We start from the raw sequence: 11367 nt of genomic DNA, 5'->3' as shown, positions 1-11367 counted from the left end.
CCCGTTGTGGAGCACAGGCTCCGGACGCGCAGGCTCAGCGGCCATGGCTCACGGGCCCAGCCTCTCCGCGGCATGTGGGATCTTCCCGGACCGGGGCACGAACTCGTGTCCCCTGCATCGGTAGGTGGACTCTCAACCACTGCGCCACCAGGGAAGCCCTGTAGAAATTCTTAAAGAGGGTTCTTTCTAGCTGTTCCTTGGCAGTGCTACTGGATTCCAGGCTGGGAATCAAAAGAACTGTTTTCTTATTCAGTTTTGTGTCCCCAGCTTTGTCTATGAATTGTAATAGCTGTAGCCAATAAATGTGCCTTGGATGATTGACTTAATGTCATAAATCCCTAGTCTTAGGTTCCAAATAGTCATGTCCATCCAACTCTTGGGGTACACTATTCTTCTAGTTGAAGGTCTCTTTTGGCAAATGCTTGCTTTGGAAACTACTTACTGCCTGTCATGATATCCTCTGGTTACCAAGGTCTTCAATATACTGAGGACTAGGGACAGCATGATATAGTCACAGATTTGGAACTGAAGTTCTTTGTGTTATACCAGTGAACTGGTTACTTAACTTCTCTGTGCCTGTTTTGCATATTATAAAATGAGGATAATCATAATATTCATTTTCTCTCACAGTGGTTAAGAAGATTAAGTGAGGAAACTTAAGTGCTTGACACATACTTGACAATCAGGAAACAGTCATAAAAATTGTCCTCCTCTATTATGTTGAACAAAGGTGGACTTTGTCCAGCATACTTCATGTTGTAGATAAATATATATGTTCATAATGCCGTCATTCATTCAAACTATCTCTTTTTTTTTAACATCTTTATTAGAGTATAATTGCTTTACAATGGTGTGTTAGTTTGTGCTACATAACAAAGTGATATCAGTTATACATATACATATGCCCCCATATCTCTTCCCTCTTGCGTCTCCCTCCCTCCTACCCTCCCTATCCCACCCCTCTAGGTGGTCACAAAGCACCGAGCTGATCTCCCTGTGCTGTGCGGCTGCTTCCCACTAGCTATCTGTTTTACCTTTAGTAGTGTATATATGTCCATGCCACTCTCTCACTTTGTCCCAGCTTACCCTTCCCCCTCCCCGTATCCTCAGGTCCATTCTCTAGTAGGTCTGCATCTTTATTCCCGTCTTGCCCTTAGGTTCTTCATGACCATTTTTTCTTTTTTAGATTCCATATATATGTGCTAGCATACGGTATTTGTTTTTCCCTTTCTGACTTACTTCACTCTGTATGACAGACTCTAGGTCCATCCACCTCATTACAAATAGCTCAATTTCGTTTCTTTTTATGGCTGAGTAATATTCCACTGTATATGTGTGCCACATCTTCTTCATCCATTCGTCTGTCGATGGACACTTAGGTAGCTTCCATGTTCTGGCTATTGTAAATAGAGCTGCAGTGAACATTTTGGTACATGACTCTATTTGAATTATGGTTTTCTCAGGGTATATGCCCAGTAGTGGGATTGCTGGGTCGTATGGTAGTTCTATTTTAGTTTTTTAAGGAACCTCCATGCTGTTCTCCATAGTGGCTGTATCAATTTACATTCCCACCAACAGTGCAAGAGGGTTCCCTTTTCTCCACACCCTCTCCAGCATTTATTGTTTGTAGTTTTTTTTTTTTTTTTTTTTTGCGATACGCGGGCCTCTCACTGTTGTGGCCTCTCCAGTTGCGGAGCACAGGCTCCGGACGCGCAGGCTCAGCGGCCATGGCTCACGGGCCCAGCCGCTCTGCGGCACGTGGGATCTTCCCGGACCGGGGCACGAACCCGTGTCCCCTGCATCGGCAGGCTGGCGCTCAACCACTGCGCCACCAGGGAAGCCCTATTGTTTGTAGATTTTTTGATGATGGCCATTCTGACCAGTGTGAGATGATATCTCTTTGTAGTTTTGATTTGCATTTGTCTGATGATTTTTGATGTTGAGCATTCTTTCATGTGTTTTCAACAAACTGTCTCTTAACTGCTGCTTTATTCCAGGTCTCTGCTAAAGTGAGCTGGCCCAGAAATTTATTAGAAACAGTAATAGAGGATATGATGTGTTAGAGTTAAGGATGGCTGGAAGAGGAAAGGGGATGGTTGCAGGTAGAGCAACATAGCTAAGAATGTAACCCCCAAAATTAAAGAGAATGGAGAAATAACAATGAGTTAATTTCAGTGCAGGAAATTAAAAGGTGAGCTTGCAGACACTGGTGAATCTAGAAAGGGCCTGATTTTAAGACTAATATGGACCCGATGGATTGTTGAACAATAGTCAGTATCCAGGATGCAAGGAACAAATAGCTTTATTTGGGATCTTAAGAATTGCACACAAAATCAGGTAAAACCAAAAGAGTGTTCTGGGGAAGAAAAAGTCTCAGGGGGGGGCTTATAAAGACAAAAGCCACAAGGTTGTTAAAGTTTCCTGCTGAGAATTGTGATTGACTCTGACAGTAGTCAGGAAATATTTGTCTGTAAGGAATCATGAGTTGTTTTAGGGTCAGGGTCTGAAGAGTATCTTCAGTAGGACAATGGGTGGTCAAAAGGTCAGATTCTATCCAGGCTTACACGTGTATAAATCACACTTCCTCAGTGGCCTCCTGGCTCCATTTTAGAGAGCTGTCTTAGCAATACTGACCCCATTTTGATTTTCCTTTTACGTTTCTCCCTTTTGATTTTCCTTTTACATTTCTCCCTTTTGATTGAGATCTTTCTTTGGAAAGCATCTGTGATCAACCATTTGATTATTTGGCGTCAACATTGACTTACTTGGTGCTGGGAAGTCTCATTCCCACAGAGTCATGTTCCATGGAGGAGGGAAATAGGTGGTTGTGGGAGAGGTATGCTTTTATAGAGTTTATGGCCACATTTGAGGTACAAGGAGCCATCTAGGAAGTGAGTCTTAGGCAACGTTCAAGATTGAAGTTCCTGGATCTTCATTAGGAGGGATCATTATTATAGGAGTGGTCAGTCATTTCCAGATGTCAAGGTATCCTTATTCCCATGAAGGGTGTCATAGTACAGCAGTGAGACATACAAAGCATGAACAATTTAAAAACTGCAACAACAGCAAAAACGAATTAGAACAATGATTGGTATAATTAGTTGCAATCAGGATCACCATAAGGCACCAAGTCCAGAGGGGAGCTAGCTGAAGGTTTCTAGATGTCAGGGTCAGAGCATCTTTTGCACTTTGAAATGTCTCTGATGATGTCATTGGGTGTTTAGGTAAACTTTCCTAGTGGCTTATAAAGCAGCAGGTATGAAAACTGTCTGTAAGTGAGCTGTTATGGTGATTTCTCTGAAGTTTATATCAGGTTGTCCAATTTTAGCTTGCATGGCTTTGGAAAAAGGGCAGTTTTAGTTCTCAGTGATTCCAAGTCAGAAGGATGGGAGATAAACTGGAAATGTTAGTTTGGAGAGTCATAGCCAGATAGTGGAGGAAACTGGAAGAATTCAGGTTCTAGTCCAGTTTTCAGGTAAATACCAAAACCTCAAAGACAGTGAATAGTGCTAGAATCTAATATCCACAAAGATATATTACTGAAACATTTTTCTTTCTAAAATCACCCTCATTTCTACCAAAGATAGCCAAAAAAGACTAATTTGTTTTCAAAATAAGTCTAGTTTCAATAAACTTAGCCTGATTATTTACATAAGTGTAACAAGAATCTTATAGGCTCTTTTGAATCTACTTTGCTGGAACTTTTCATAAGCCATCTCAGATTAAACTTTTAAAGGCCCCTCGAGGCCAGGAAAATCATGCTAAGGACTTGCTATTAGACTTCACCCTGCAATAGCTATAGATTTGGGTGAATCCCTCTCTTCTTGAGTTCCCCCAAATATCTTGAGGTTCCTGCACCTGCCAGGAAGTGACCTTCATTACTCACCTTGTAAGGTTGCTGGGAACCCTGTAAGCAAGGTAGTAGGTGGGTTTTCCAAGGGTCTTTAATGGCTCCATAAAGTCAATCTTGGGTCCTTAGACCTGTCTGGTCATATCTGAGTCTATGCATGTCTCTCTCAAATAGGACATTCCAGTCAAAGCCTTGGTAATATAAACAATGTTTCCAATTATAAGAATACCTTCTTATTGAACAATTTTGCAAATAACCATATTGCCATGAAAAAAATACTAAGTGTTTCTGAATTGTGGAGGGATCAGGTAGGGAGGAAAAGAAAAATGTTTCATTTTGGTTTACAAAGGTGTACTTTATCAAATTGCTGCAAGCAGTTTGCTTGAGAGAAGAGGTTTCCTTAATTTGGGCAGAGCAAAACATAAAAGAACAGGGAATGTTTAAAACAAAAAGTCTTAAAAATTATAACCCTCATCAGTTCATTCAGTCCCATGTACTTAATTATTAATCTTGATCTTTTGTTAGCTATTTATGAAGTTATCAGTTTCTTAGAGTTCTGTAAATTCTTACCCAGTTCAATGGTACCATGTGAAAGTTTATCAGAAACCTGTACTGTAGATTATTAGAGTCCATTCCGTGAAGATGAAACATTTGTAAAAGCATCAGAGTAAAACAGTTCTCTGTAAATGACAAAAAACTTTAAAAAATGCCCATTATTGAAGAGCTGAGAGTTCATTATAATGGAACTGACAAGGAAATTTGGTGATTTCTGTGACACACAACATTTTAAGATAATAACTAGAATTATGACTGGTAACATTATATAAGACATATTTACGTTCTAGGAATTGCATACATTTTCTAAAACACTTATATTAATAACATTTACCCATATCAGATAACCTAAGAAGGTTTATCATTATTTATTTGACGGTGCTTCCCATGTAATTTAACATACCGAATAAGCCTAATTAGTTTAATATCTCTCTTTTATAAGGCCAGGTCAATAAGGCTTCTTTTAGAATTTGATTTTTGGGAATTTTATCAAAAATATCAAAAGTTTTTAAAACTTACATAGGTTACATAGGATCATAGATCGCTATGAAACAATACTTTGGGTATCCATTTAATCAAAGTGACAGAGATTTCAAAAGCAAATACAGAAAGTTAAATAGTTGTGAAAACTCCTAGCTCTTTTTTTTTTTTTTTTTCCGGCACGCGGGCCTCTCACTGCTGTGGCCTCTCCCGTTGCGGAGCACAGGCTCTGGACGCGCAGGCTCAGCGGCCATGGCTCACGGGCCCAGCCGCTCCGCGGCATGTGGGATCTTCCCGGACCGGGGCATGAACCCACGTCCCCTGCATCGGCAGGCGGACTCTTAACCATTGCGCCACCAGGGAATCCCCCTAGCTCTTTTTTTCTTGCAGTTTATTGAGATTATAATTGACATACAGTACTAAGGGGTTTTTTTTTTTTTTTTTTTTTTTTTACTACGCCACACAGCATGTGGGAACTTAGTTCCCCAACCAGGGATTGAACCTGGGCCCCCTGCAGTGGAAGTGCGGAGTCTTAACCGCTGGACTGACAGGGAAGTCCCTGAATAAGTTTAAGGTGTACAGCGTAATGATTTGTTTTACATATATCATGAAGTCATTATCACAGTAAGTTTAGTGAACATCAATCATCCCATATAGGTACAAAATTAAAGAAACAGGAAAAAACTTTCTTAATGAGAACTCAGGATTTACTCCTTAACTTTCATATATAACATACATCAGTGTTAATTATTTATCATGTTGTACATTACATTGCCTAGTACCTATTTATCTTATAACTGGACTTTGATACATTTTGAATGCCTTCATCCAATTCCCCCTCCCCCCACCTCCATCTGAGGTCAGTTTTTGGGCACAAATTTGGTCAGTTTTTCTATGAGTGAGTTTGTTTTAGAAATAGAATTGACGTACAACACTGTTAGTTCCTGTTATATAACATAGTGATTCAGTATTTCTGTACATTTCAAACTGATGACCACAATAAGTGTAGTTAAAATATGTCACCATACCAAGATACTACATAGTTATTGACTGTATTCCCCACGCTATACATTTTATACCCCTAACTCATTTATTTTCCAACTGGAAGTTTGTACCTCTTAATCTCCCTCACCTATTTCTTTCCTCCCCCTGCCCTCTGGAAAACACCTGTTTGTTCTATGTATGTATAACTGTTTTGTTATGTTTGTGTATTTGTTTTTTTTTTTTGATTTGCTTCGTATAAACAAAGTCATATGGTAGTTGTCTTTCTCTGACTTATTTCACTTAGCATAATACCCTCTAGGTCAATCTATGTTGTCATAAAAGGCAAGATTTCCTTCTTTTTCATGGCTGAGTAATATTCCAGTGTGTGTGTGTGTGTGTGTGTGTGTGTGTGTGTGCGCGCGCGCGCGTGTGTGTGTGTGTGTGTGTGTGTACACACCACATCATTTTTATCTGTTCATCTGTTTTGGGGCACTTAGGTTGCTTCCATATCCTGGCTATTGTAAATACTACAATAAACATAGGGGTGCATATATCTTTTCTAATTAGTGTTTTTTTTCCTTTGTATAAATACCCAGCAGTGGGATTGATGGGTCATATGGTAGTTCTATTTTTAATTTTTTGAGAAATATCCTTACTGTTTTCCATAGTGGCTGCACCAATTTACATTCCCATCAACAGTGCAAGAGGGTTCCCTTTTCTCCACACCCTGTCAAACATTTGTTGTTTGTAGATTTTCTGATGATGCCCATTCTAACTGGTGTGAGGTGATGCCTCATTGTAGTTTTGATTTGCATTTCTCTAATGATTAGTGATGTTGAGCAGCTTTTCATGTGCCTCTTGGCCATCTTGGCATGTCTTTGGAGAAATGTCTGTTTAGGTCTTCTGCCCATTTTTTTTTTTTTTTGGCGGTACGTGGGCCTCTCACTGTTGTGGCCTCTCCCGTTGCGGAGCACAGGTTCCGGACGCGCAGGCTCAGCGGCCATGGCTCATGGGGCCCAGCTGCTCCGCGGCATGTGGGATCCTCCCGGACCGGGGCACGGACCCGTGTCCCCTGCATCGGCAGGCAGACCCTCAACCACTGTGCCACCAGGGAAGCCCCCTTCTGCCCGTTCTTTGATTGGGTTGCTTATTTTTTAATATTGAGCTGCATGAGCTGTTTATATATTTTGGAGATTAATCCTTTGTCCGTTGATTTGTTTGCAAGTATTTTCTTCCATTCTGAGGGTTGTCTTTTTGTCTTGTTTATAGTTTCCTTTGCTGTGCAAATGCTTTTAAGTTTCATTAGGTCCTATTTGTTTATTTTTGTTTTTATTTCCATTGCTCTAGGAGATGGGTCAAAAAAGATCTCATTGTGGTTTTGATTTGCATTTCCCTGATTATTAGTGATGTTGAGCATCTTTTCATGTGCCTGTTGGACATCTGTGTGTCTTCCTTGGGAAAATGTCTATTGAGAGCCTCTGTCTTTTTTTTTTTTTTTAGCAGATATTCATTTTTAATTAATTAATTAATTATTTATTTATTTTTGGCTGTGTTGGGTCTTCGCTTCTGTGCGAGGGCTTTCTCCATTTGCAGCAAGCGGGGGCCACTCTTCATTGAGGTGTGCGGGCCTCTCACTATCGTGGCCTCTCTTGTTGCAGAGCACAGGCTCCAGACGCGCAGGCTCAGTAGTTGTGGCTCACGGGCCTAGTTGCTCCACGGCATGTGGGGTCCTCCCAGACCAGGGCTCGAACCCGTGTCCCCTGCATCAGCAGGCAGATTCTCAACCACTGCGCCACCAGGAAAGCCCCTGTCTGTTTTTTAATTGGGTTGTTTCTTTTGATGTTGAGTTGTATGAGTTCTTTGTATATTTTGGATATTCATCCTTTATCAGATATATCATTTGCAGATATTGTCTCCTATTCAGTAGGTGGCTTTTTCATTTTGTTGATAGTTTACTTTGCTGTGCAAAAGCTTTTTAGTTTGGTGTGGTCTCATTTGTTTTATTTTTGCTTTTGTTTCCCTTGCCTGAGGAGACATATCCAAAAAAAAAAAAAAATGAGAAAGAGCAATGTCAACTTACTGCCTATATTTTATTCTAGAAGTTTTATGGTTTTAGGTTTTACAATTAAGTCTTTAATCCATTTTGATTTATTTTTGTGCATGGTGTGAGAGAGTAGTCCAGCTTGACTGTTTTACATGTAGCTGTCCAGTTTTCTAAACACCATTGGTTGAAGAGACTGTCTTTTCCCCATTGTATATTCTTGCCTCCTTGTCATAGATTAATTGCCCTTATAAGTGTGGGTTCATTCTGGGCTCTCTATTCTGTTACATTGATCTGTTTGTCTGTTTTCGTGCCAGTACCATACTGTTTGGATTACTGTGGCTTTTTAATATAGTTTGAAATCGGGGAGTGTGACACCTCCAGCTTTGTTTTTCATTCTCAAGGTTGTTTTTGCTATTCACGTCTTCTGTGTTTTTGTACAAATTTTAGAATTATTTGTTCCAATTTTGTGACCAATGCCAGGGGTATTTTGATAGGGATTGCATTGAATCTGTAGATTACCTTGGGTAATATGGTCATTTTAACAACATTTTTCTGATCCATGAACACAGTATATCTTTCCATCTGTTTGTGTTGTCTTCAGTTTCTTTCATCAGTGTCTTACAGTTTTTTGAGTACTGGTGTTTTACCTCCTTAGATTTATTCCTAGGTATTTTATTCTTTTTGATGAGATTGTAAATGGGATTGTTTCCTTAATTTCTCTTTTTGATAATTTGATGTTATTGTATAGAAATGCAGTATGTTTCTGTACATTAATTTTGTATCCTGCAAATTTTCTGAATTCATTGATGAGCTCTAGTAGTCTTTTGGTGGTGTCTTGAGGATTTTTATGTCTAGTGTCATGTCATCTGCAAACAGTGACAGTTTTACTTTTTCCTTTCCAATTTGGATTCCTTGTATTTCTTTTTCTTATCAGATTGCTGTGGTTAGGACTTCCCATACTATGTTGAATAAAAGTGAGAAAGAGTGAGCATCCTTGTTGTGTTTCTGATCTTAGAGTAAATGCTTTTAGCTTTCCGTCATTGAATATCATGTTAGCTGTGGGCTTATATACAACCTTTATTATGTTGAGGTATGATCCCTCTATACCCACTTTGTGGAGAGTTTTTATCATAAGTGGATGTCGACTTTTGTCAGCTTTTTTTTGCATCTCTTGAGATGATCGTATGATTTTTATTCTTCAGTTTCTTAATGTGGTGTATCACATTGATTGATTTGTGGATGTTGAACCATCCTTGAGTCCTTAGGGTAAATCCCGCTTGATCATGGTGTATGATCCTTTTAATATATTGTTGGATTCACTTTGCTAATATTTTGTTAGGGTTTTTGCATGTATATTCATCAGTGTTATTAGCTTGTAATTTTTTGTGTGATATCTTTGTCTGGTTTTGGTATCAGGGTGATGCTGGCCTTGAAGTTTGAAAGCGTTCCTTTTGCAACTTTTTGGGATAGTTTGAGAAGGATACGTGTTCACTCTTCTCCAAAAGTTTGGTAGAATACACCTATGAAGCCATCTGGTCCTAGGCTTTTGCTTGTTGGAAGTCTTTTAATTACTGATTCAATTTCATTACTGGTAATAGTTCTCTTCATATTTTTTTCTTCATGATTTAGTCTTGGGAGATTGTACATTTTTAGAATTTGTCCATTTCTTATAGGTTGTCCATTTCATTGGCATATACTTCTTGGTAGTAATTGCTTATGATCTTTTGTATTTCTTTGGTAGTAATAGTAACTTTGACTTTTTCATTTCTGATTTTATTGATTGGGCCCTCTCTTTTTCTTGATGAGACTAGCTAAAGGCTTATCAATTTTTTTTTTTGGCAGTACATGGGCCTCTCACTGTTCTGGCCTCTCCTGTTGCGAAGCACAGGCTCCGGACACGCAGGCTCAGTGGCCATGGCTCACGGGCCCAGCCGCTCTGCGGCATATGGGATCTTCCTGGACCACGGCACGAACCCGTGTCCCCTGCATTGGCAGGAGGACTCTCAACCACTGCGCCACCAGGGAAGCCCAGGCTTATCAATTTTGTTTATCTTTTCAAAGAACCAGCTATTAGTTTCGTTGATCTTTTCTATTGTATTTTAGTCTTTATTTCATTTATTTTTGCTCCGATCTTTATGCTTTCTTTTGTTCTACTAACTTTGGGTTTTGTTTGTTCTTTTTCCAGCTCCTTTAGGTGTAAGGTTATGTGTTTTTTTTGTTTTTGTTTTTGTTTTATCGGTACGCAGGCCTCTCAGTGTTGTGGCCTCTCCCTTTGCGGAGCACAGGCTCCGGACACGCAGGCTCAGCGGCCATGGCTCACGGGCCCAGCCGCTCCACAGCACGTGGGATCTTCCCGGACCCGGGCACGAACCCATGTCCCCTGCATCGGCAGGCGGACTCTCAACCACTGCGCCACCAGGTATGCCCAAGTTTATGTTTTTTATTTGAGTTTTTTCTTGTTTCCTGAGGCAGCCTTTTATTGCCATCAACCTCTTTCTTAGAACTGCTTTTGCTGCCTCCCAGAGATTTTTGGATTGTTGTGTTTTTGTTTACATTTGTTTCCAGGTATTTTTGGATTTCTTCCTTGATTTTTTTATCAGTGATCTTTTGGTTATTTAATAGCATATCATTTAGCCTCAATCTGTTTGTTCTTTTAGAGTTTTTATCTTGTAGTTGATTTCTGGTCTCATAGCCGTGTGTTTGGAAAAGATGCTTGATATGATTTCAGTTTTCTTAAATTTAGTGACACTTGTTTTGTGACCTAGCATATGAACTCTCCTGGAGAATGTTCCATGTGCACTTGAAAAGAATGTGTATTCCACATCTTTGGCTGGAATGTTCTGTATATCTATTAATTCCATTTGCTGTAATGTGTCATTTAAGGCCAGATTTTCTGTCCAGATCTATTCATTGATGTAAGTGGGCTGTGAAAGTCCCTTACTATTATTGTGTCACTATAACTTTTTTCCCTTTATGTTTGTTGATATTTGCTTTACATATGTAGGTGCTCCTTTGTTGATTGTGTATGTGTTTACAGTTGTTAGCTTTTTCTTGAATTGATCCCTTGATCATTAGGTAATGTCCTTCTTTGTCTCTTGTTACAGTCTTTACTTTGAAGATTATTTTGCCTGATAGAAGTATTGCTACTCTGTCATGGAATGCCTCTTCCATCCCCTACTTTCAGTTCGTGTGAATCTTTAGATCTGAAGTGAGTCTTTTGTAGGCAACATATATATGAATTTTGTTTTTGTATCCATTCAGCCACTCTGTATCTGTTGAGTGGAGCTTTTGGTCTCTTAACATCTAAAGTAATCATTGATAGGTATGTAGTTATTGCTATTTTGTTAATTGTTTTTAGGTTGTTTTTGTACTTCTTTTTTATTCCGTTCTTCTTTTGTTCTCTTCCTTTGTGATTTGATGACTATCTTTAGTGTTATGTTTGGATTCCTTTCTT

This window comes from Lipotes vexillifer, unplaced genomic scaffold (genome assembly GCF_000442215.2).
Source record: "Lipotes vexillifer unplaced genomic scaffold, Lipotes_vexillifer_v1.1 scaffold435, whole genome shotgun sequence".
In the NCBI taxonomy this organism is placed as follows: domain Eukaryota; kingdom Metazoa; phylum Chordata; class Mammalia; order Artiodactyla; family Lipotidae; genus Lipotes; species Lipotes vexillifer.
This window is presented reverse-complemented; position numbering follows the sequence as displayed.